Below are 26,820 nucleotides of genomic sequence, written 5' to 3' on the forward strand. Positions count from 1 at the left end.
GCAACTTCATAATTCCATCTTCCCAAAACTTTTAATCTTTTTTGAACAAAGAACTGTTCCAGGTGCCTTTTACAGTCTTCCAGGGAATTTTCCATGAAGAGAATTTTGGGGCTTCCCTGGTGGGGCAGTGGTTAAAATCCGCCTGCCAATGCAGGGGACACAGGTTCGAGCCCTGGTCCGGGAAGATCCCACATGCTGCAGAGCAACTTAGCCCGTGAGCCACAGCTACTGAGCCTGCATGCCACAACTACTGAAGCCCGAGCACCTAGAGCCCATGCTTCGCAACAAGAGAAGCCACCGCAATGAGAAGCCCACACACCACAACGAAGAATAGCCCCTGCTTGCCGCAACTAGAGAAAACCTGCACGCAGCAACGAAGACCCAATGCAGCCAAAAATAAATAAATAAAAGATAAATTTATTTTAAAAAAAGAATTGTGTAAAGACCAAAAGAAATGGAAATCCGAAGGTATAATGTCTGGTGAATATGGGGGATGAATCCGAACTTCCCAGCCAAGCTGTAACAGTTTTTGCCTGGTCATCAAAGAAACATACAGTCTTGCTTTATCCTGATGGAAGATTATGTGTTTTCTGTTGACTAATTCTGGACGCTTTTCGTCCAGTGCTGCTTTCAGTTGGTCTAATTGGGAGCAGTACTTGTTGGAATTAATTGTTTGGTTTTCTGGAAGGAGCTCATAATAGAGGACTCCCTTCCAATCCCACCATATACACAACATCACCTTCTTTGGATGAAGACCGGCCTTTGATGTGGTTGGTGGTGGTTCATTTCGCTTGCCCCACGATCTCTTCCATCCCACATTATTGTACAGTATCCACTTTTCATCTCCCGTCACAATTTGTTTTAAAAATGAAACGTTTTCGTTAGGTTTAAGCAGAGAATTGCACGCAGAAATATGGTCAAGAAGGTTCTTTTTCACTTGACTTATGTGGAACCCAAACATCAAAGCAATTAACAAAACCAAGCTGGTGCAAATAATTTTCAGTGCTTGATTTGGATATTTTGAGTATGTTGGCTGTCTCCCATGTGGTATAACATTGATTGTTTTCAATTAATGTCTCGACTTGATTATTATCGACTTCAACTGGTCTGCCTAACCGTGGAGCATCATCCAGTGAGAAATCTCCACCACGAAACTTTGAAAACCACTTTTGACATGTTTTATCAGTCACAGCACCTTCTCCATACACTGCACAGATCTTTTTTTGTGTTTCAGTTGCATATTTACCTTTCTTGAAATAATAAAGCATAATATGCTGAAAGTGTAGCTTTTCTTCTTCCATCTTCAATATTAAAATGAAAATTCACCAATTTTGATAAGTTTTTAAAAAATGCACGCTGATATGACAGCTGTCACAATACAATCTAACAAAATTGTTTCGAGTGAAGTTAAAGACAACTTAGCGCTACTAGAGCCATCTTATGGAAAAACTGAACAAAAGAACCTTTTGGCCAACCCTATATATACATTTCTTTTAAAAACACATCCTGGATCCTTTGACAGCTATCACGATAGCAGGCTTCATGCTCAGTCACTTGGATGTAACACAGATTGAAAGCTTACTGTTTGAGTCTGACCTACAAGAAATTGCAGTCTAGTACGATGAGAAGCCATGTTAATATACAGCTATTAAAAAGGCAAGGGACTTCCCTAGTAGTCCAGTGGTTAAGAGCCCACCTTCCAATGCAGGGGACTCGGGTTTGATCCCTGGTTGGATCTAAGATCCCACATGCTGTGGGGCAACTAAGCTCGTGTGCTGCAACTACTGAGCCCACCCCTCAACTAGAGAGCCTGTGTGCCACAAACTGCAGAGCCCATGCGCTCTGGAGCCCTTGCACCACAACTAGAGAGAAGTCTGCGTGCTGCAACGAAAGATCCTGCGTGTTGCAATGAAGATCCCGTGAACCGCAACTAAGACTCAACACAACCAAAATAAATAAATAAAATAAAATGTAAGAAAAGCAAGAGCTGACAAGTTTTTCAGAAGCTCATAGGAGGGAGTGGTTATGTACAGTTCAGAGGGGTGATAAAGATGGTGACTAAAGGTAATAATGGTATCTCAAAAGGATTCAGAGCCAGAGTGTGGCTTGTCTTACCTCGATCATTTCCTAGCTTTCTAGTTCTTACCGTACGTATCTTTTTGATGACATAATATAAAAGAGAGATTATTGAACCTGGTATTTCTGCTGACTTTATTTATTTCTTATAAATGGCAGTGCTTTTGGACTAGTTGAGCAAGGTTTTTCATCCCGTAAAATATCTCCAAACTTGTTGAAATCTAATGTGACCTCACCTGAATTCTCTGTGCATGTGCCTTTGGACTGTGTGGGTATGGTTTAAATGACAGCTCAGCTGGATGCCATGCAGAATTCCAACTTGGTAACCTTTTTCATAACCATTCATGAACTGGAATGTTTACTACTGTCACGTAAATTTAACTTTAAATTAGAGATTTCACTAAGCACAATTTTTAGCTGATTTAATGGGATTTTCTTTAAACACCTGGCAGCAGAATGGCTTTAAGAATAGCTTAAGGGCACAGTATTTAATCAGCATTAGTTCTGACAGGTGCTCAATGTGAGTTGGTCTCGGTAGACAGTACCTGCCGGTGAATCCAATCAAATATCAAGGTCAGATTGAATCAGCTACAAGTGTGTAAGACAATACCTAATTTATAATTCTCCTTTTTATTTTTCCCAGAACTCTACAAATATGGCCCTGAGCACAGAAATGCCATCATTATTACTTTATTTTAATGGGACATCCTATTTCTAATATGTGGCTTGAGCTTGATATGAAAACATTTCTCTGAGGTGTGAGAGTGTAATAATTGTTCTTAAACATTCTATTAATGTACAATTACTTCTTTTAAATTAGTGAGCATATTTTTATTTTACTGCCAAGTGAAACTATATGGGAACTATCACTTATTTTCTTCTTCATTTATATTTATAAAGAATTAAGACATATAATTAAATTTCCAAGTGGCAAACCTAGCTATATTCCCTACCTAATCTGTCTTATTATGAAATTTTAACAATCTATCTTTCAGTGTTTCCAAAATGAAATTTAAATCCTACTTTAATATTCTGTCCTTAACAAAATTAAAATTCAGAAGTCATCATTAATTCAATGAATATTAACTGAACCCTAATGCTAGGAGTTGGTGAAACAGAATAAGACACACACCTCATCTGGAGAAGTTTACAGTCCAGTGACGGGAGACAAACCTACTGACAGTTACAGATTGTGCACTTGACTGATAGAGGAAGAGTTATGATGGAGGCATTTGGGGGTTGCTATAGGAGCCTTAAAAAGGACATCTAATGTTAACCTGGGCATTAGGAACAGATGTCTCCCTTTCACATTGATTTCTACTGTGAATTATCAAGGTTGAGCATTTATGGTAAAAATAACATCTATTAAGGATATAACTCAGCATTTACTCTGTGCCAGATACTGTGCTATGTGCTTTACATGCAATTCATTTAATCCATGCTATAATTCTATGAGATGGACGTTCTTATTTTCCTTATCTTACAAGGGAGGAAACTGAACTGTAAAGAAAAGTAACTTGCTCATGATAACAAAGCTTGTAAAAGGTGGAGTCACGATATAACTCAAGCCTGTCTTACTGTGAGTTCAAGAGTTCAACCATTGTGCTAGGTTGACTTTCCGTAAGAGCTAGCTGAGTGGAAGAGGTGGGGAAGAGAAGAGGGAGAGAAAGGAGGGTGAAAAAGGCATTCCAGCCAAAGCGATTGTTCCAGTGGGAGAGGATGGTACAAGCTAAGTCTCTGAAAGTGGTTCAGAGTGGCTGGAGCATAAAACTCCGAAGTAAGAGAGATAAGGTAGGAAGGAAGCACAGGCCAGGTAATGAAGGGCTCTGTGGGCCAAGAAAGGAGCCACTGAAAAAGATTTTTAGTAGGGAAATCACATGCTCAGATCTGTGTTTGAGAACAGTCTTTCTCAGTGGCAGTATAGAGACTAGAGTTTAAGAAACCAAACAAGGGCAAAAGACCACTTGGAAGCAATTATCCAGGTAAGAGGGGAGGGCATGAACTAATAAAATGGGACTGGTTTGGAGTGAGGCTGACCAGAGTTGCTGATGGAGGGGGCGTGGGAGGCTAATATGGAGTGAAGGAGAGAAAGGAGTCAAAGATGACTCTTGGGACAGACTCTGGAGTAACTGGGTGAATGGTGATGATGACCCTGATTAGGAAAAGGAGCATATCTGAGGGTGAGGGTAGAGTTTGGCACCTTGCTTTGAAGTGTCCATGGGACTGGTTTAAGGATAGCTGTTCATAAATAGTTTGCATATACAAGACCAGAGCTTGGGAGTGAGAGAGAGACAGCTGGGCTCGAGACATGGATTTGGCAGAGGTCAGTGAAGGGGTGGTGGTGGGAGTGGTGGGAATGAATGTGTGTGGGGTGAGAGGAGGATTGGTGATCCTACCAAGGAAACCCTAGAGGCTCACCAGTAAGAGGAGGAGGAGGCTAACCCTAATAGAAATGAGACCCTAAAGAACATAATTGGGCTTCCCTGGTGGCGCAGTGGTTGGGAGTCCGCCTGCCGATGCAGGGGATGCGGGTTCGTGCCCCGGTCCGGGAAGATCCCACATGCCGCGGAGCAGCTGGGCCCGTGAGCCATGGCCGCTGAGCCTGCGCGTCCGGAGCCTGTGCTTCGCAACGGGAGAGGCCACAGCAGGGAGAGGCCTGCGTACCGCAAAAACAAAAAAACCCCATAATTTTTTGTTATACCTTATATGTATGTAGCACTCCAGGTTTTACAAAGGGTTTCCCTTACATTATCTCATTTTATTTTTACAATGAATAACTGGCTGGCATTAGTTATTTCCATTTTGTCAAGTGAGGAAACAGGTTCAGGAAGGGTCGATGATATCCCCGAGGTCACATGATTAGTTATAGTGGCAAAACAGAGCTAGAATAAAAATTCCTAGACTCTTCATTTCACGTTCTCACTGCTGGGCCTGGGTGACCTGAAAACAAAGTCCTCCATGATGGATTTGCCCATTTTTGTCCCTGCTGCTTGCTCTCTGACAGGCCCCTCATGGCTGTGGCCATGCACTTGGGAACGCTCATGATAAGTTTATCACAACTACACTATATCTTGACTATTTTTTGAGCTCCTACCATTAAATTAATCTACACTGGTGTTTCCCAGTCTTTTTTCATGTCAGAGACTTGATGACTTTTATATGCCAGGAAAAAGTGGAGGAAATACCAGGGGAATCTATAAGGGCTTGAATGACAGAATTCACAAGATTCAGAAAGAAAATTATACAAATGGCTCTCAAAGAGAATGCCAACTCTGATAAATTTTGAATAGTTATAAAAAATGGTTTTAAGTTTTTACCTCTGTAAAACACCTAACCATCAATCTCTTATAGCCCATCTGTAACCCCTTAGCAGCCTACCTGTTGGGAAGCTCTCTTCCTTACAGTTTGTAACTATTTAAATACACGTTTATTATTACTGCTATTAAACACAAAGATATAGTCCCCGAGTTACATATACCTAGGTAGCCACATAATTTATTGTCCAAACCATGACATTTTTGAGAGTGATAGGGGCTGCTGTTAGTAATCATGCCAGGACAACCGTCTTAAACCAGAACTATTCCCAGACAAATCTGGACATATGCTCAGCCTGCATTTATGTGACTTGCATTGATCAGCATAATCAACGCAAAGTTATGGAGTGATTCGTGTGCTCCCTGTTCTGCCCAGATTTGACTGTTAACCCTCCAGGGAACCAGCTCCCATCCATCACCCCCAGGCGGAATTCCTGTTCCCTAGGATAGTGGCCAAATAAAAGTACTAAGTTCCTTAGCTGGCACTTAGGGTCTGCTCCAACCTGGTACCACGCTGCTGAATCTAGCCTCACAGTGTTCCCATGATAATCCTGGCAGTTTTCCTCCTGTTGTCACCTCTGCCTCACATGCCCTCCCACCCTCTTACTTTAGCCAACATCCCACGTCTTTCAACACCTACTCAAAAATCATTTCTTTTGGAAACTTCCTCTTTTTCCCCAGTCAACCCTAATTTGTCTCTCCGTTATACTCTGTTAGCATTTCATTTTTCTTTTATGGCCCTTGTATGTTTCTTTCCTAATGTTGATATTTCTTTATGTACAAGCTCCCCACCAAATCATAAGCTTTCTCACCTATCATAGACGTAATTTTTCTCCTACTATTTTAGGGCTTTTGTTTTTGGGTTTTTGAGAGGGGAGGCTTGAAGATCATTCATGATAGAGGAAATAGGAATTCATAGTTCTGCTTTCTTTCAATCCTCTATGTTACTCCATTTGCCCCAAAGGGCAGACCTGGTGCTTTCTTGTGCTTCTGACTCTGAATTTATCCCCAAATGGCTTTTTGTTGTCCTTTGCAACTTTTTTTTTTTTTTGCGAGCCTTGCTGTTTTCTGATTTTCTAACTTCCTCATAATGTTTTTGTAGATTTATGGCTGTTTTTGAATTTGTAATGAATCATGTGTTTCTAGCTAAACATTAGTTATCATTACAGGCCATCCCCTTAAAAGATCACTAGCAAATTCCCACATTCATTTGGTATCATTCTACTTTTCTCTTTTCCTCCAGAATCGATAATTGATGAATGCCCCCTGAGAAATTAATCTGACCAACACTCTTCTGTGCTTCCTGTACCATAATATTTTCTCTGCCCTAGGTACCTTTTCCTTGACCATTCTAAAGTCTACTTTTCTAAAATGTAAGCTGTTTATTTCACTATTCCTACTTTATGCCATTTCATGGCATAGTTCTTCCCTGTTAGAAGCAAGTCCAGAGCAGCAATAATCCCTGCTTCCTTGACTTTCTTAGCAAAACAAATCAATTTTGCTTTTAAAAGATGATCTGCTTTTAATAGAATAAGATTACTGGCAGATATCTGCATAATAATGGACCCATTTATTGAATAATAAACACAGCCACCTTGTGAAATAGCAGTTAATGCCCTCACTTAACGAGAAGGGAAACAGAAGCTCAGTAAAGTTGGGTAACTGGTTCACAAACACATGACTGCCTGGGAGGCTGGCCGTGAACCAGGTCTGCTGGATTCCACAGCCCTTTCAACTGTATTCCACAGCTTCCTGTTATGACTGTTCAGTCTCCCTTCCTCTCCTTGTCACTTGCCCACTCCATTCTAAAATCTTTTGTGTAATCCACATGGAGCAAGCATCACGAAGGCAAGGAGTGTGTTATGTACTATTTACAAATTTTAGTCCTGGAGGGTTTTAATATATGTTACACATTGAAAAGTGTTCCATGATTAAATAAGACTAGGAAATGCTGAGTTAAAGAAATCAGGATTTCTTTTTTAACTGTGAAACATTTCAGAATTCCTACCATACTAACATGTATTTTGAATTTTAAAGAGAGAATATTTAGTGAGTCCCATATTTAATTGACTATAGATCCTTATTTGAACCTCACGATACTGATGGTATATTTGCTAAATTTGGGGGTCCAGTTTCATAGTGTTTAAGAGCATGGATTTTGGGGTTAAGAAGACCTGTGCTCAAATCCAGGCTTGAGCTATACTAGCTGTGTGACCTTGAAGAGTATATTTAACCTATGCGTGTTTCCTGATCTAGTAAGTGGTCATGATACTTAGCCCATAAAGTTATGGTGAAGATTGCATGTGATAATGTGTACAGAGCTTTATCGTTTGTCATCATCATCACACAGCAGTTAATACGTAAAACACTTGGAACAGTACCTGTCACATAAGAAATATATTTGGTCCAAGTCTGATTTTTGGCAATTGCCTACAGTATACTCCAATAGTAATATGCAGTTTTTTTATTTTTAACTTTCACCATCATTCTTGTCAATCAGCTACTGCTCTCAGGTTTGTGGATTTCTATACAGCTGTAGATCTTTTTCACCTGGACTGCTGTTGGCTACGGCTACTGGGCTTAAATCGTGACTTTAGCACTTACTAGTCGTGAGACTAATTGGGCAAGTTACTTAAACTCTCTAAGCTTTAGTTTCCTTATCTATAAAAGTGGGATAATGACAGTGCCTCCCTCAAGGCTTGTTATGTGGATTAAATGTGATTGTGTATATAAAATTCTTAGCACAGTGACTGGTATACAGCAAGAACTAAAAACCTCTTCTTGCAGTTAAAATTTTGGAGTCCATGGGCTTAGTTTGCTGATGTTCTAACTGGATATATGAGTCATCGTCGTCATAGCTAACACATACGGTCTAACCATTTCACATATATATTAATTCAATCTTTATAACAGCCCTGTGAGGTAAGTACTATTATTCCTATATTAGAAATGAAGAAACTGAGGCACAGAGGGGTTAAGTAACTTGCCCAGATCATACTCCTGGAGCCAGAACGCTAATTCAAGCAGTCTGGCTTTGAAGTTAGTGCTCTAAAAGCTGAAGAAATTGAATGTCTTTTAGACTGTCATTGTCTTATGTCAAAGATCTTCATCAGACTCTGCCAAGGTATCAATTCATTTTAGAATAATATGTGTCACCTGAAAAGAGTTCTTTAGACTTTAGGTACCTAAGATACAGTTGGTGACATGACACTTTGTTATATAAATTAAAGTGCTTTACTTGAATTCTGCCCTGATGGTGAGCTGTGTGCCACAATGTGAAGGTAGTAAAGAAGCACTTTACTTAACGGTTGATGCTTTCCTAAACAAAGGGCTTTGGATTTGCTCAAATGATTGCCATCTGTTGGGCCCAGAGATCTGGCCTATAACCTTGGAAAATATGACATTGACCTCTAAGGATACTAAAGACAGGTGTCTTCAGCTGACCACCATAATAGAAAAAATTCACCATGGCCTCTATCACCTGTTTAATTGAGCAATCATTAATTGCTGGGCACTGAGGTTATAGCAATTCACAAAACAAGTAGCACTTGGCCTTCCTAGAGCTACAACACTGAGCCAAAAATATGTGGCAAATAATTATATAATGGAAAATCCAGGAAATATGGCGAAATTTGTTGGCAGGTCACTGGTAACTGAAATCCCCGAAAGACATGAAAGTCCCCTAAGGAAACAGTGTTGAATAAGAGAATAGTTTTAGAGTTGAGGAGAAGAGGCGGAGCCAGCAGAGGAGATAGAGCAATCAGAGAACAAAGGAAAACTGGGGAAACAAGAGTCAAACAGGGCTCCCCTGGTGGCTCAGTGGTTGAGAAGCTGCCTGCTAATGCAAGGGGACACGGGTTCGAGCCCTGGTCTGGGAGGATCCCACATACCACGGAGCAACTAGGCCTGTGAGCCACAACTACTGAGCCTGCGTGTCTGGAGCTTGTGCTGTGCAACAAGAGAGGCCGCGATAGTGGGAGGCCCACGCACCACGATGAAGAGTGGCCCCCACTTGCCACAACTAGAGAAAGCCCTCTCACAGAAACGAAGACCCAACACAGCAAAACTAAATAAATTAATTAATAAACTCCTACCCCCAACATCTTCTTAAAGGAAAAAAAAAAGAGTGTCAAAGAAACCAAAAACCACCGAAGAGCTCCACTATGAGGGGTGGTCATCTGTGTCGAATTCTCTTGAGAAATGAGGAATCTGAGGATGGAATCAAGCCCATCAGCTCTGCATCCTGACCTCTCAGTGGACGAGCCACAAAATGTGCTTCCAGGCAACAGTGGCTTTTATATTTCAGTGTCTCAACCTGTAGCCTCTTCATTGGAATGGTTTCAAGGATGTCTGTCAAAACTAATGTTTGACTTTGGCAATGTTGTTATTGAGCTATCACTTATGACAGGAGATAGCCAGAATATCCTTTATAACTTGCGATTAAAAAACCTGAGATGGAAGTTACCGATGGATATTACTGAGGTACTAAATAGGTTTATCTATAAATATATATGATAATTATATAACTACTTAGTACATTAAAGAAGTAAATATATATTTAAAAATAAAAATGTATATTTAAAAAATAAAAAACAAGGGGAAAGAAAAAGTCAGAAACACCCCTTCCCCAAATAACTATGTCTAAATTTGTGTTGGTTCATCTATGTGGAAACATATTTTAAAATCTAGACTCTTACAAGCTAAGTAGCTTTTCCTGTCTGCTTCCCAATGAGGTTCACATCAGATGAATATTAAACTTGCTTCCTTGCAGGTTGATGCCTATTAATCCTATAGTTAGCAGTGTACCATTTAAATGCATGTGCTATACTTTTGTCAAGGATAGTGGGCCAGTATTTTACGGGACTCACAGTGTGCCACATTCAGGGCTTACTGGCCCCCTACTGACCAAAACCAATAACTTCTCAGTCTTATTGCCTCACATAGCTAATCCAAATGGCACCGTCCTGCAACTTAAATGAAGATATATCTTGGATGAAAAGAAGAACATTGTTATTGGTTAACATTGTTATTGGTTATGTCTACAGAAGGAACCTGTTTGGAAGTGATTTTCAGTTACTCTAAAAACAGTAACATGATTTCCTGACTCCATAAAAGCGTATTTTGGGGTAAATCATAGAATTTAAACTGCTTAAAAAGTTGGACTTTCATTTAGGTGTTGTCAGTGGTTAAATGTCTTCCACTATTATCTCCCCCACCCTCCTTTTTTGTTTTTGTTTTGTTTCATTTCCATTTTCAGATTTCAGAGAGTGGCAAGCAAACATGGGTAGCATTTTTTAAAGCATCCTTAAAGTTGCTGCACTACAGATTGGTTCCTGTGGTTTTTAGTGCATGTGGGAGAGCCAGGTTTCCTTAGGGTCTTTTTGTAATTATTGAGATTATGCTTAATGTATAGTGTTATGCTGTTTCACCTCTTTCTCTTTCTGTTCATGGAGGAAAATGGTGCATTGTTCATTCTCTAAAGTGCCGATATACTTTCAGCAATTTATTGAAAGGTGTCAGACACTGCAGAGACATTGAGGTGCTCACACTCTATTGTGTTTGGAAAAGCCAAGGAGACACTTCCAACAAAACCTACTAAGTGCTGTGGTTCATGGTACATAGTGGGTGCTGTGGGAACCCAGCAGAAGCCTCTGTGTGCCTGGGGAACTCAGGCAGAGGATCCCAGAGGAAGTGCTGGCTCAGCTGAGTCTGGAAGGATGAGAAGAAACACATCACACAGGTGTAGAAGGAAGGGCATTGCAGGAAGAGAACAGCAGGTGCATATCCCTGAGGTGGGACAGCATGACACATACAGGGAGTTATTTCTATTGCATTTCTGAAAGGTATAAAATGTTTGAAGGAGATCTTTGCATAACTGGGCCATGGGTGGAACTAGTCTCAGTCTTGTGTTGTTAAGCTTAATACATTTCACTGTTTTAATTATGGTAACTTTAAGTAAGCTAATATGATTATGAAAACACACAACCAATATATGATTCTTCAAGAATAAGTACTACTTGGTGAAATAAGCTTTAATCTACTTATTAAAAATATTCTCTGTTATAAACCAGTAGAATAGCATTAAATTCTGGTGCCCAAATACATTTTTTAAAAATTAATTTATTTTTGGCTGTGTTGGGTCTTTGTTGCTGTGCACGAGCTTTCTTTAGTTGCAGCGAGCGGGGGCCCCTCTTGGTTGCGGTCCGAGGGCTTCTCATTGTGGTGGCTTCTCTTGTTGCAGAGCAAGGGTTCTAGGCACGCGGGCTTCAGTAGTTGTGGCACTTGGGCTCAGTAGTTGTGGCTTGTGGGCTCTAGAGCTCAGGCTCAGTAGTTGTGGCGCACGGGCTTAGTTGCTCTGTGGTATGTGGGATCTTCCCAGGCCAGGGCTCGAACCCGTGTCCCTTGCATTGGCAGGCAGATTCTTAACCACTGCACCACCAGGGAGCCCCCAAATACATAATTTGATTGAAAATAAATTATCTTTCTGCTGTTGTTTGGTTTTAGTAGCTTTTTGTCTTAGACTGACTTAACAAAATTGTTTTTCTTGTTGTGTTTCTACTGTGCTGCTTCAGAAAGTCTTTCTTTGTTTAAAGTTTGAAACAGACACCGCAGTTGTTGGCAGCTATGGTGCCTTGAGACAAAAACTTCTTGCATGTTCATCAAAGGAGTTAGGTGTCTGGTTAGAGACCTCTTGTTTTAACCACCCAGTCTAGTTTCTGTCTCACCCCTATTTTCCTCTCTCACTGTACCCTGACTTTTCCCTCCATGGAACATGCCACTATTGGTGATTGTTTCTTTAATTACTCCTAAGTAATTTGTCTTTCTAACTAATCCTGTCTCCCCTGCTAGGTTGGAAGCTCTGTGAGGGGAAGGAGCAGGTCTGTGGGCTTCGCTGCTCCTAAAAGTACCTGGCAGAAAGTAAACGCTCGCATAATTGCGGAGTGAATCGATGATGAGTGATTCAACGTCCCTGGACAGCTTCCACAATAACGAGGGTTGGTGATAACAACCGGCCAGGAAGCTTTCCCTGTACATCCTACTTCTCAAATAAGGCATCATCATCAGTAGGACCAAACAGCAAAACGTATTTGCTTTTACCCTGGATTCCTGTTTCCTTTCCTTGAAGAGCCCAAGTAGGAAATGATAAGGGGTAAGCTGCCTGCTTTTTCTCAGAAAGCAGGAACTTAGAAGCAACAGTGAAGGAAAGCATAGTCAGCAATATAAGCCATTCATTCAGCAATTATACTGAGCACTAATTATGTACCAGGCAGTGTGATAGACCAAGCAGAACAAAGGTGAAGGAGATAGCTCTAGAAATTCATAATGACAATACAGCAAGTATCAAAAATAGGAACTTGAACCAAGTCCTAGAGAGCACTGAGGCAGGAGCAACCGTCTGAGGAGTGAGTTGGACAGGGTGTCACAGAGGAGGGTGCATTTGAGATGGACACTGAAGGAGGAACTGGAATTTGGTCAAGCGGGAGAAATTCCATTAGCAAATGGAGCCCTGCAGTGCAGCCTTCTGTTATCTTTGAGGAAAGTAAATACTTCATGGGCAAGACAGACAAGGTTTATAGGCAAAGGTGTGTACAGGGAAGTAGTGTGTAGGAATATGAATAGGTATAGGGTGTGTTTGAGCAGTAGGTGGATGTCAGACAGTGGAGAGTGTTCTTTAAGTTCTATAATCTCTGGCTATCAGAGCCACTTAAAATTTTTTCCCATAGAAGCATATTTCCTTTAGTAAATTAGAGGACTGGATTATTTTATATACAATAACAGGTACATAATTATGCTATAGAAAATTTAGAAAATAGAAAAATTCACCTACTCTAACTGTAACACAGCTACCATTTGCTTTTTGTTATATTTCCTTTCAGTCTCTCTTTTTGTGTATATGTTGTCTTTTGGTAGATGCTGTCATATTATACAACTTTATGCACAACTTAATTTACTTGTCATTATACCAGAAGGATATACCACATTATTACTGCATAGCATTCCTTTCTCTTTGTAATGGACGTATCAAAGAGCAGGTGCCATTTTTAACATAACTATTTCCCTATTACCAGAAACTTAGACTGTTTAGTTTCTTGCTATTATAAGTAATGTTACAGTGAACATATTTGTGCCTGTAATCTGTTTTGCTTTTAGGATTTTTCCTCAAGAGATTCCCCCAAATTAGAACTACTAGATCAAAGAGTATAAATATTTTTGCAGGTCCTCCTTCTTATTTCCAAGTTATTTTCCTATTTATATGATTAATAGCAATGTGAGAAAATGCCAGTTGTGCTATATTCTTTCCAGCGTGAACTGCTGTAATTGATTTTTTTAAAAACTTGTTAATTTAATAGCTTGCATGGATACCTTGTTTAATTGTAATTTCTTTGAAAACAGTTGACATTAGAATTTTTGTTCATTCCTTCAATGACTATTTATTGCATATGTATTTTGTATCAGCTCTACTCTAGGGAAAAAGTGGTAAACAAGTGTAATTCCTGCTCTCACGCTATATATTCTTACATTTAAAGAAACTTTCATTTAAAAAAAAATACTTGAGAGGTAAAATATTTTTTAAAAACTCATACAGCTGGTAAGCGGCTAAGAAGGAATTTTAACCTAGCCTCTTACTTCAATCCCTTGGTCTTTCCAATCTGCTACGCTACCCTTCGAAGGGAAATATAGTGACTTGTTAGTAGAGTGCCTGTTGCTCCAGGTATCTTCCTCTAAGCTTTAATCTAATGATGATGCCATCGCTAATACTCAGAACTTGTCTAAAATATTCTTTTTAATTTTATTTTTATTTATTTATTTTTGGCTGCGTTGGGTCTTTGTTGCTGCGTGCGGGCTTTCTCTAGTTGCAGCAAGTGGGGGCTACTCTTCGTTGCAGTGCGGGGGCTTCTCATTGCGGTGGCTTCTCTTGTGGAGCATGGGCTCTGGGCGTGCGGGCTCTAGAGTGCAGGCTCAGTAGTTGTGGCACATGGGCTTAGTTGCTCTGCGACATGTGGAATCATCCCGGACCAGGGCTCGAACCCATGTCCCCTGCATTGGCAGGTGGATTCTCAACCACTGTGCCACCAGGGAAGCCCTAAAATGTTTTTTAAGAAATTTCATTCCAAGCCATTTCTTGTGGTGCATGTCAACGTCATTCTCATTACTTTATAATCTCATCTTGTTTATGAACAAAATGTGATCCTCAGCTTCATCACACACCTTGTTATCTAGAGGAACTTTGGCTTTTCCAGAAATCAAATCCAACTTCAGGGAAAGAGGATTTGTCCCCATTAAGGGTATACAGAGGAGTGAACCAAGGTCTCTGAAAGCAGTTATAAAAAAATACTTTAGTCAGTATTCTTAGTCAGTTGGATCACACATGTGAACTCCCTACTTCTTTGCAAGGGTTAACATTTACATGCTATGGAAGCTGCTTTGGTTTTCAGTTTGTGTGAGGACTGTCAGCTTCCACTCCTGCTGGAGTTATAGGGCCCTCCATGTCCAGAGCACCTGTGGGTTATTACCAAGTATTTAACACGTCTGTCAACTTCAAGGAAAAGGGCCAGCGACCCTTAGCACAGTACTGGGCACCTATCATTGTAACACCCAGTTTTAAATAGCCCACTTCCTGGCATCCTTGGGGTGGAGGGGAGAAGAAGGAGGTAGCATTTAGGCAGCTTGGACCTTCTTTCATACTCATATCATATGTCATATCATATTATAGTCTCTTTAACATATTTTCCTTTTATCTTCTTACTCTAACCCAGCTAATTGTCTCAGAAAAATTAGTCTTTACCCCCCATTTCTTTTGTGATCTCTCAAGAATGACCATAATTACCTCTAACAAGACTATAGTCAAATCAAGGAAAAGGAAATCTGTGTGGTTTTAAAGGAAAATAATTTTTTTTTATTAAAGTATAGTTGATTTACAACACTGTATTAGTTTCAGTATACAGCAAAGTGATTTAGTTATATATCTACTATATATATTTTTCAGATTATTTTCCATTATAAGTTATTACAAGAAATTGAATATAGTTCCTTGTGTTATATAGTAAATCCTTGTTGCTTATCTATTTTACATATAGTAGTTTGTATCTGTTAATCCCATATTTCTATTTTATCCTTCCCCCCGCCCTTTCCCCTTTGGTAACCATAAGTTTGTTTGCTATGTCTGTGAGTCTGTTTCTGTTTTGTATATACCTTCATTTGTGTTATTTTTTAGATTCCATATATAAGTGATATCATATATTTATCTGACTTACTTCACTTAGTATGGTAATCTCTACGTCCCTCCATGTTGCTGCAAATGGCAATATTTCATTCTTTTTTATGGCTGAGTAATATTCCATTGTACGTATGTATTACATCTTCTTAAAGCAATCATCTGTTGATGGGCACTTGGGTTGTCTCCATGTCTTAGCTATTATAAACAGTGCTGCTATGAATATTGGGGTGCATGTATCTTTTTGAATTAGAGTTTTTGTCTTTTCTGGATATATGCCCAGGAGTGGGATTAGTGGGATCTCAATTCCCTGACTGGGGATTGAACCTGGGCTACGGCAGTGAAAGCCCAGAATCCTAACTGCTAGGCCACTAGGGAACTCCCTATTTTTAGTTTTTTAAGGAACCTCCATACTGTTGTCCATAGTGGCTGCACCAATTTACATTCCCACCAACAGTGTAAGAGGATTCCCTTTTCTCCACACCCTCTCCAGCATTTATTATTTGTAGACATTTTGGTGATAGCCATTCTGACTTGTGTGAGGTGATACCTCATTGTGGTTTTGATTTACATTTCTCTAATAATTAATGACATTGAGCATCTTTTCATGTGCCTGTTGGCAATCTGTATGTCTTCTCTGGAGAAATGTCTATTCAGGTCTTCTGCCCATTTTTTGATTGGGTTGGTTTTTTTTTGATATTGAGTTGTATAAATGCTTTGTATATTTTAGATATTAACCCCTTGTTGGTTGCATCATTTGCAAATAATTTCTCCCATTCTGTAGGTTGTCTTGTTGATGGTTTCCTCTGTTGTGCAAAAGCGTGTAAGTTTGATTAGGTCCCATTTGTTTCTTGTTTGCTTTTATTTCTTTTTCCTTGGGAGACTCATCTAAGAAAATATTGCTATGATTTATGTCTGAGAATATTTTGTCTATGTTCTCTTCTAGGAGTTTTATGGTGTCATGCCTTATATTCTTGCCTTCTTTGTCATAGATTAACTGACTGTAGGTGTGTGGGTTTATTTCTGGGCTCTCTATTCTGTTCCATTGATCTATATGTCTGTTTTTGTGCCAATATCATGCTGGTTTTTGTTTTTTGTTTTTTTTGTTTTTTTTGTGGTACGTGGGCCTCTCACTGTTGTGGCCTCTCCCGTTGTGGAGCACAGGCTCCAGACGCGCAAGCTCAGCAGCCATGGCTCACTGGCCTAGCCGCTCTGTGGCATGTGCAATCTTCCCAGACCGGGGCACGAACCCATGTCCCCTGCATTGGCAGGCAGACTCTCAACCACTGTGCCACCAGGGAAACCCCACCATGCTGTTTTGATTACTGTAGCTTTGTAATATTGTCTGAAGTCTGGGAGGGTTGTGCCTCCAGCTTCATTCTTTTACCTCAGGATTGCTTTGGCAATTCTGGGTCTTTTGTGGTTCCATATAAATTTTAGGATTATTTGTTCTAGTTCTGTGAAAAATGTCATGGGTATTTTGATAAGGATCACACTTAATCTGTAGGTTGCTTTGGATAGTATGGACATTTTAACAACTTTAATTCTTCCAACGTAAGAGCATGAGATACCTTTAAGGGAAAATAATTTTTAAAAAGAAACAAGTGCATCAACCTGTGCAGTCCTTGGGAGGACCCATAACTCCCACTCAGAGTCTCTATAATCCCCATTGCCATCACCTTCTAATTAAACTGCTTCTATGCATCACTGTAATTTAAAATGTAAAATGAAAACAAAAAAAGCCAAATATTTCTAATTTTATGCCTTAGTTTTGTTATTATTGTCCAGGTTTGGGGATAGAGCATTGTCAATTACACACATTGTCTGTCTAAAAAAGTGATCTGACTTTCTCAAACAGCAAGCGTGAGAGCTACAGATTGACATGCAGATGTTATTTTTGGTCCACACTGCTTATTAAACATTTAAAAATTCATTGCCAACATCTAAAATTCAAAATATCTCACACAATAATCTGGACTTCCTACTTTTTGAAAAATCAGATCATCTGACAGCACTGGGCCAGACTTTCCACATCACAGAATCACCTGGGGAGCCCCACAGCTTCTTCCTTATTCAGGGCATTGTTTTTCCAGTTTGCTGCAAGCCTCCCCACTCCCTGATGTTTACACCTGTTTTACTCATTTGCATGAGCTGCCCTGGCCCCTGAAGGCATGAGTTTATGACCTATGTTCTACAGTTAACATTCATTTAATGTTTCATATAATTGACAAGTATGTTTCATTTTGCACAAGTGTTCCAAAAGGTTCCTATGCTTGAATGGTTCAGAATTTATTTGGGGAAACAAGACATAATTGCATAGCCAATAAAGTCATAACAAGAGCATAAACCTAGAGATATCAGGACTCAGTAAATACATGGGTAATTTTCAAATGGGCAGTGGAGTTAACAAGGCTGTAAACTCCAAGATTGACTGGAATGACCTTGGGAGGGTTAAGATCAAAGCTGTACCTTAAAGAGCGGGTCAGAATAGCATTGCAGGGAGGCTAGGGGAAGGGGATGGGGGGAAGAAAAGAATAAAATATGTACAAAAGCAAGTTGGTAAGAATGAGCATTTGGGGGAACTATAAGCAGGCCTGTGAGTTTAGTTGGATAAAGGAGCTGTTTAGCAGAGTATGGGCTGCCCCTCATCAGTGAATACTATCTGGCATCCATCCTTTAATTCTTCCCATCATTATCTATTCACTTTACAGTTGTTCTGGAAATGCCCACACCAAAGGCAGCAAGCAATTTGTGCAAACACTTGGCCCACCACTGGGCCATGCAAATCTGTTATCCACTCTCTTAAAACTCCTTCTTTGTGTTATTGCTTCCTAGCTCTCCCTCCCTCAAGAAAATATGGAGAGGAAACCTTGATTCCTGGCCTAGTAAGGTCTCTAGAATCAACTGGGAAAACTTGGAGAAAATGAAAAGGAAGCACAGAGAGGAAGGAAGGGCAGTTTGACATGCACCAACAAACTTTTGGAGAGGCCCACGTTCACCTAACTCTTTTACCTAGAGACTAAGGCCCCCATCTGGAGAGTCTTACCCTCAAATTGCCTCCATGACATTTTGCTCAGGACTTGTTCCTCTAATTCCCTAGAAACCCCTGAGAAAAATCCTTAGGATGGCTTTGCGTGCCTGTGTCCCAGTGTTTAGTGTTGCACAGAAGTTGTATAACTGAGGAAACCCAGCACAGTCCTATGTTGAATGGATGTAGGATCAAACTGAAATAATATGATCAAGCATCCACCCTTCTCATCTCCCCCCACAGGCATACACTACATGAACATTTGTAGTCCATCCCGGGACAAAGGGTTGGATCTTGAGTGTGCTGAAGACCAGAAGGAATTGGATCCAGCAGAGGGGAAATAATACTTAAAGAGTAGGCCCTGGCCTGAGACTCAGAGCTGGATTGGAGCCCTGGCTCTGGCCCCAAAATAGAGTAGGACCCTGGTCAGTCATTCAATTGCAGATTCAGTTTTGATTGTAAAACAAGGGGGGGGTGCACTAGGCAAGGCCTTCCCCAATCAGTTTTAAGGGAATTTAATAGGTGGAAAAGATGAATGACTCAGCAGAGTTAAATAAATTTCTCATTTTCTTTTGGGACTTGTCAGTGTCTTTAAAAACCTGATGTGCACTGTGAATCTCTGAGAAAAGAATTGATATGCAGCATATCCTAAGCTTAGTTGATCACAGGATCACAGAACCCTTCACTCTTTGTCCTCTGTGAAATCATCACCTCAGAACTGCTGCTCCATAGAACTCAGTTTGGGAAAATGTGCTCTGTAGTTTTCCTTTCAGATCTCACATGCTAATATTCTAAGTATGTAAAGAGGCAACAAAAGCCTAGAAAGCCAGAGGTATCAAAGAGAGCTCAAGAATCATGTCTTTGGACAGTTCTGTAAAGACTGCAGATGGTGAGGATTTAGGAGGATGCTGTTGAAACAGGGATGCTCTAGCTGTAGTTCTGGGAGGCAGATGGAATGGTAAAGTGGGAGGGTGGAATTAAAACAACAAAAATAAGTGTAGAGTTAAGCAATTTTGCTAAGAAAGGGAAGCAAAAAAAAAGGTTAGGGTCTCAGAAATTTTGAGGTAAATTGAAACTTTTTTCCGTAGAGATGTAGTGAAAGAACCTGGGACTAGGACTCTGTTGACCTGAGTTGTGGTCCAAACACGTCAGTAACTGGATGATTTGGAACTTGTCACCCCACCTCTCTGTGCATCAGTTTCCTCAGTTTTCAAAGAAGACAGTCTATATGCATAGGCCCTTAAGATGTTAAAATTATATGACTTTATTGGCATCTAGTTTAAGTTAGTAAGGATTAAGTCCTTCAGAAAGGGATTTGGCGAGAAAGATGTATGAGTAAATGAGAGCAGAGACCTAGATTAGAGAGAATTAGGTCAACAGAGGCCCTTTACAAGTTCCACAGGGATGGATCTTTAATGGTACTCTGTGAAACAGTGTGTTCCAAGTACTGGCACTTCTCTGCAGCATTACACATAGACTAGATGGTATCTGTTCAGTTGGCTTTTTAATGTTAATGTGGTTTAATTTCCCAGCTAAACCCACCAGACATTTGAACTAGATGAGTTGTCATTAACTCTGCTGAAGAATTGATTTACTTGATTAACTTTCACCCTGATTTATTGAGTTGGCCAAAAAGTTCGTTTGGGGTTTTCCATAAGTTACGGAAAAACCCGAACGAACTTTTTGGCCAACCCAATATGTTTTTTCTGTTAGTAGAGTTTCTGGATAATGACAGTTTAGTGAGCCATTGCCAATTTTCATTGTTTGTAGTCTTGTGACGTTTTCTACATTTGATTTTCTTGGGTATTTGCTAAGGTAAAATTAGTTTTAGTAATTTCATAATTATGAGACATGATAATGCATATCTTGGTAAATAGTTTAGATATATGAGAAGTACCAGTGTATTTCTTTTTCAAGCATTAAACACATACTTCTAAGTGTGGTTATGGACACCCATTTGTTCCACAAGTGTTTGTTGCACATGTACTGAATGCCACGCAATGTACTAGAGATGAAGCAGTGCACAAATACATTGTTATTATCCTTACAACCTGTGTTGACAGGTATCTAGCTTCAAAGAACTGTTGCCTATGCAAACATTCACTCCCTAATTCATTTTTATTTAATGATTCTATTCATTTTGTGTTAGAATGATAAAGTGGCAACTTTCAGGGAAGCATTGACGGAAAGAAAATATGCTTAGTCACCTTATTTATCCAATACTCAGTAAGACAGGAAGAACGTGTTTGACAATACTAGGTTTTATTAATACCACAGTGGTAAATAACCTTATGTTTATGTTTTTTTAAAATAAATTTCTGAGTCACTCACAATTCAAAACCCACAAAGAAGACGGCCTCTCACTGCTGTGGCCTCTCGCGTTGTGGAGCACAGGCTCCGGACGCGCAGGCTCAGCGGCCATGGCTCACGGGCGCAGCCGCTCCGCGGCATGTGGGATCTTCCCGGACCGGGGCACGAACCCGTGCTCGCTGCATCGGCAGGCTGACGCTCAGCCACTGCGCCACCAGGGAAGCCCAGAAGCTGAGTCTTTAAGTTAAATGCACTCTTCCTGAGAATTCTTAGCTGCTGTGTCTATCCTTGAGCAGTAACATTTTATTATCTACCATTCAGTATCTACACAGCAAAATAATGAAGGCACAGCTAATGCAAGCAAACTTAAATCTTTTCTGCTTCTGAGCTGGGGGCGTGGGCACACACTGGGATTGGTGGTTTCCCTGGACTCGTTAACAATAATGTCTTGATCTCCATCCAACACAACCTTCTTCGAATCCATCACTCTCTTCTGAAGTGTAAGGCTGATGATCTCTGGGTTACAAAAGACAACATTTTTCTTGGGTTCTGCTTTTCCACACTAGGAAATTTCAGGGCTGAAGGCGTTGAAGAATTAAGCATCAAAAACATGTTCAGTTTTGGCTTGGTGTTCCATGTGGAGCATGCTGTTATGATGAATGGGTTTCAAAATGAAAATTTTTACCTTGTACCTACTTGACAACCTTTATAAGCCTCAATTTCCAGTCCTCCCAGAAGAGATCACGAAAAGGTCATCTCAAGAGTAAATCTTCTCCCACAGCTTTGGATATATTTATTGTGTTCAAATGAAAGTCAAATTTAAAACTAAGGGGCTGGCCAGGATCTGACTGCTTCCATTTCATATATTTTAGGAATGTCTGACCGGGTTCACGTTGTATTTTAATGAAAAACCTGGGCGTTTCTTAAGTTCACCAATATTTAAAATGCTTTAGTGTTTGTTTTTTTTTCCCTTAGTTTTCTTTCTCCTCTTCAAGCTCTGCCCTTTCTTATTTCTCTGGGTCATCAGACACTTCAGAGTGGGGATCCTGACCATTAAATACACCTCGTTATCATCTTCTTCATCTTCCTCCTCCCACCTCTTCGACCCCTTTAGGGGTTCATCCCTGTCCCTCCATTTCGCCTGTGGGCTCGTAGATCTTGGCAAATGAGACCTTAGAGATGTCATTGTACTTGTTTCCCAGGGACTGAAATTCCTTCATATATGGCTTCTATCTGATCTTGTTGCTTCTGCAGCTTTTGGAGGGCAAGGACTGGGCTTTTCACAGAGAGCATCAAGCTCTCACGGAAGCCATTTCTAGGCCTGGTACATTCTCCTCCGGGGCCTGGGGCTCCTCTTGCAGGTGACCAGTGCACCCTGAGTCCCCACTGTGCTCCGGCTGTTGTGCCACCGCCTCTTCCACCGTCTGGCTCGGCTCTGGGGGTCTCTTGTTCCCTGAGTCTGGGGTGTTAGAGAAGTGGCAAAGGGGAGGGGTGGCATTTGTGAGGGCCCAGCTGCAGGGAGAGAAACTGGGCCATGCCTGGGAGGGGCTGGAGGAGGTGGGAGGGGGCAGGCCTGTGACCGGAGCTCCTGTACAAAAGGAGGCTGGGGAGTAGAAGCCTCCCCTGTCCGGCAGCTTTGAGGCACATCTAACTCCCCCTCTGTATCCATTCATCGAGGCACATCTAACTCCCCCTCTGTATCCATTCATCTCTGCGCACCAGCTGCTTGGATATGCAGATTTCTTCAAATGGGTTCCTACTCTCAAAGAGTTGACGGGAGAGCAGGACACAAACCAACCCTCACACTGAGAAAGGAGAGGTGCAGAAATGGAGATACGTTCAAGCCACAAATTGACACACAGACTGTGACACACAGAACACAAAGAGATCAGTTCTGTGCCGAGGAGGGTACAGTCAGGGGGTCCTTTACAGAGGAGGTGTCTTGAAGGATAAGGGGGAGTTCAGAGGAGGGATCATTCAAGCCTGAAGGAAGCCAGTGTGGTCCTTCAGACATTCCACTGTGGCTTGTCATTGCCAGCCCCGCCCTTAGCAGCATTGTCCCAGGACTTTGACCCATTGCTGTTGCAAAGAAAATCAGTCACAACAAAAACTGCCTAATGAGAGACTGTTTCACACTTTGAAGAGTATAGGCCAGTGTTTCTCAACTCTAATGTGCAAAAGAACCACCTGGAGAGATTCCTGGGTCCCACTCCCAGAGATTCTAATTCAGTAGGCAAAGGTAGGGCACAAGAATTTGTACTCAGATGCTGCCAGTCTGGGGAACACCCTTTGAATAATCTTGGACTGGACAACTTGCCTGATTGTGTAATGGTGATAATAGAAATAAGAGACAAAAGAACTAGTTCTCAATGACTTTCTCTTAAAAACAGGTGAATTTTTAAACCGAATAACTTACTAACCTATTGTTTTGCCAAACTCCTTTAGTGTCTTCATTTGGGATTTATATCTTTTAGTGGAACCAGAGTTTTGCTTCCCTAGGTTTTGTCCCTGGGATTGAAAGGGAGGGGTGCGTGGAGAGGAAGAATAGATGTTCTTAAAAAGTATCATGAAGAGAGATGATTCAAAGTCATATCATAGATATGGACCATTTTCCTTATGATGGGATATCTAACCTATAAGTTCACCTTAGGACAGCAATACAATCAGTCCTCGGTTTCCATCTTTCCTCACCTGGATGGATATTCTATGCTTCAAGCCCTGGATGTAGAGAGCCTACTGCATTACGCCACTTTATATAAGGGGCTTGAGCATCCACGGATTTTTGTATATGCTGGGGGTGGTGGTGCTGGAATCAATCCCCCACTGGTACCAAGGGACCACTGTATAGTTATCTCATCTGTTTTACAGATATTTTGACTTAGACTTAATATGTTATACATTAAACACACTAGATTGTTATGGATCATGATTAAATGTATGTGAGGAGTAAATTGTTTCAATTTCCTGAATCTGTTAAATCGAGAAGCCCCTCCTGGGGTAAAAGTAAAACCTCCATCATTGGGGACTCCAGATTCTATCACAACAGCCCTGCCTTCTGCTTTCCTTCTTGAGCCTGGTGGTCCAGGCTGTCTCCTAATGCCTCAGGCCAAGGAGTGACTGAGCTGTATTAACTTGACACTGCTGGCTGTAGAAATTCTAATTGCTGTAAACACTGGCTTTTGCACTGATGCCAATTTTCTTAGTCACCGTTTACATTGGCAAACTTGTCCTGCTATCCAGCTCAGCAGATCTCCTGGCAAAGAGAGTATGTAGCCGGTTGGGTAGAGTTTGGGATACATTTCATTACCTTCTTCCCCTCTCTACCCTGATTTTACACTTTTTACTCCTAAGTGTTCAAAACCTGTGTGATGGGAGAAACTCAGCTTTAAACAGTGGTTTGATTGTTGATTTTCTTCTGAGCTCTGAGTAATAACATTCAGAGTGATGGGGCAGCCAGTTGGGCTTTTGGGTACCCGTACTCACTTTGTAACTTGGAGCTTTACGATCCTGGGTAAGGCATTTAACTTCTCTAAGCCTCAAATGAGCAAAAAATGAGTGTAATACCTGTTCTTCCTATTTCACAGGTCCTTGTGAAATTCAAACAAGTGAAAGCTCAAATGGTCATAAACTGTAAAGCACTGTACAAAAGAGTAATTATGATAAATATTGTAATTTATTATGTATTTTATATAGTATGTATTAATTTATTATAATCACATTCTGAATGTGCCAAAGGGGTCTTAATTTATTATAATTATTATCTGAATGTGTCTCTTCAGACATGAGTAGATATCTATAAAAATCACTTGCCTTTTATCTTTTGGGTTTATATACCACTTAATAAACATTTTTTCAAAGAGACATCTAATTTGCTGCTTTCTCCACTTTACATAGAGCAGAAGATTAACTCAACTCCTGGAGCATCCTGTGTAACACACTTGTGAAGTCAGGCAGAGGGCATGAGTGGGCAATCTCTGAACTGCCGAAAGCAGAAGGGAGTTTAGGAGGTTTTGTTTAGAAGTTTAATTCTTTTGTGCTGCCTTGATTCAGCTGCTATTTGGAACACTCAGGTGAAGACAAATGCTGCTCGTCCTGACAGTGGAGGCTTTTTGCAGCTTGAGTAGCCTCATGAAGGACATTTGTTTATGACCATGTACATGGGACACTGGAAAAAAATGTGATCTCCAAGCCTCAGACCTTGCCCCAAGGAGCTCACAATCTAGTTATTGCTATTGTAGGTAACAGAGATGTGAGTACAAAAGAACTCTAATTTTTTAAATCAGCTCTCATGTGCGTGTGTATGGAAGGTAAAGGGGAGTAAGATAGGAACAGGACTGAGAAAGGTGTTAGCAGAGAAGGCTTGAGAGAGAAATGTGCTGGTGAGGAAGAGCTGGAGGACAGGGGCAGAGGGGAATGCCTTCTCAGCCCAGAGCCGTCAAGGCTAAGCTGCTGATCCTGGGAGAGTCATGTGTCCATTCTGGGCCTCAGTTTCCCTTTGTGTAATATGGGAGACTAAAGGGTCATTCCAGATGTAAAAATCTTCCAGTTTTCTGAAGTAGGTTTGAGAGTCAATTGACTAGTGAATGGCTATAGAGGATGATGGCTGAAGGTTCTGGAGCCAGAGGGGGTTCAAATCCAGCCCACCACTTTATGCCTATGTGACGTTGGGTGATTCACTGGAGCACTCTTGGTCTGAGGCTCCAGACTAAGAACAGTGACTGGCAGAGAGCAAATGTCAGTACATGTGAGCTCTTATCCCCCTTGAACATAGGAGGCTTTTGGAGCTAAGCAAATATGTTGGCAATACAGAAACCGTCGTCTGTGTGATAGTAAAAAAATAAACAAAAAAGTTTAGGGACTGAAAAGGGACAAGCCTCTCCTTTTTGTGTTCCCCCAGCTTGAATTGCAGTGAGAGAACAAACTGAAGGCTTTAGGGTGAAGGCGTTAGGGTGTCAGATCCCTTTGAGAACTCTTGCCTTTCTCTCTTCTAGATTAACCTTATTAGTGAGTGGTGGTGAGGTTCTCCTCAGGTTTGCTTTGTAACTTATAATAAAATCTTCCATAGAGGACTAAACAAGCGTGAAATTGTAATAGAGCAATCTCGTCAGAGAACCCTACTGTTACATAATCATATTTGTGCTTCACAGGTTGGCTTCATAATTCCCTCCAGTGCTTTGCTCTATGGAGAGAGTGCCCTGCACAGAACTCTTTTGGTCCCTGACTATTCTCAGAGAGTGGGCCAAAAGGTTTACTTTATAAAAATAATGCTGACTAAAGGAAATAAGGGAGAAAGGTCAACTATAGGAAGGGTCCTTAACTGGATGGGGATCTACCAAAGGGCTGAGCAAGAATCCTGCCAATTCTGGGCCTCTGGAGAGAGGGGACAACGATAGATAACGTGGATTTACTCCTCACGTGCACTCTTTTTTACTCCTTTATCTGGGAAACTTGGGCCCAGACAACTGGGGAAGCTTGCCCAGGTCACGTAGCTAATAAATGAGGGAGCCAGGACTTAGCCTTGGGCTCTGTCCAAATTCTGTGCTCTTGTCTCTCTATCATATTTTGTTAAGCCTTTCTGCCCTTGCTCAAAGAATCTCAAGGCAGGATAATGAAAAGTGATTCTTCACAACCTTTTCTTCTGAGGAAGCCTTGAAGATGGGGTTTACGTCACTTAAAGGGCTCTGCTACCCAGAAGTCCTTATATAGCTCTCAGTTTAGGAACATGCAGCTGGTGATTCAGCCTGGCTCCAAGCTACTGTGAGACTTACTTTGTGAGTTACCAGAGCTGAGCTAAGGTAGCAGGACTTCATTACAGGACAGACTGAAGTGCTACGAAGCCCTGACATAAGCAAATAAAAAGAGGTAACATTATGAGA

At 40.9% G+C, this 26,820-nt stretch overlaps 1 protein-coding gene across 10 annotated transcripts in view; it reads left to right on the forward strand.

Annotated features, from left to right (window-relative positions):
- The window catches only part of NCEH1 (neutral cholesterol ester hydrolase 1), a 101,185-nt gene that overhangs the window by 4,944 nt on the left and 69,421 nt on the right, over positions 1-26,820 (forward strand). The window contains exon 2 of one of the 10 annotated variants that reach the window (XR_016393081.1): positions 1-26,820. This exon is cut by the window's right edge and continues 12,103 nt beyond it. The exons of the other annotated variants lie outside the window; for them this stretch is intronic. The gene's annotated coding sequence lies outside the window, so the exon portion shown is untranslated. 10 annotated transcript variants of the gene reach the window in all.

Source organism: Delphinapterus leucas, chromosome 4 (genome assembly GCF_059928025.1).
Source record: "Delphinapterus leucas isolate spDelLeu-1000000601 "Yukka" chromosome 4, BTC_Dleu_Yukka2, whole genome shotgun sequence".
Lineage (NCBI taxonomy): Eukaryota > Metazoa > Chordata > Mammalia > Artiodactyla > Monodontidae > Delphinapterus > Delphinapterus leucas.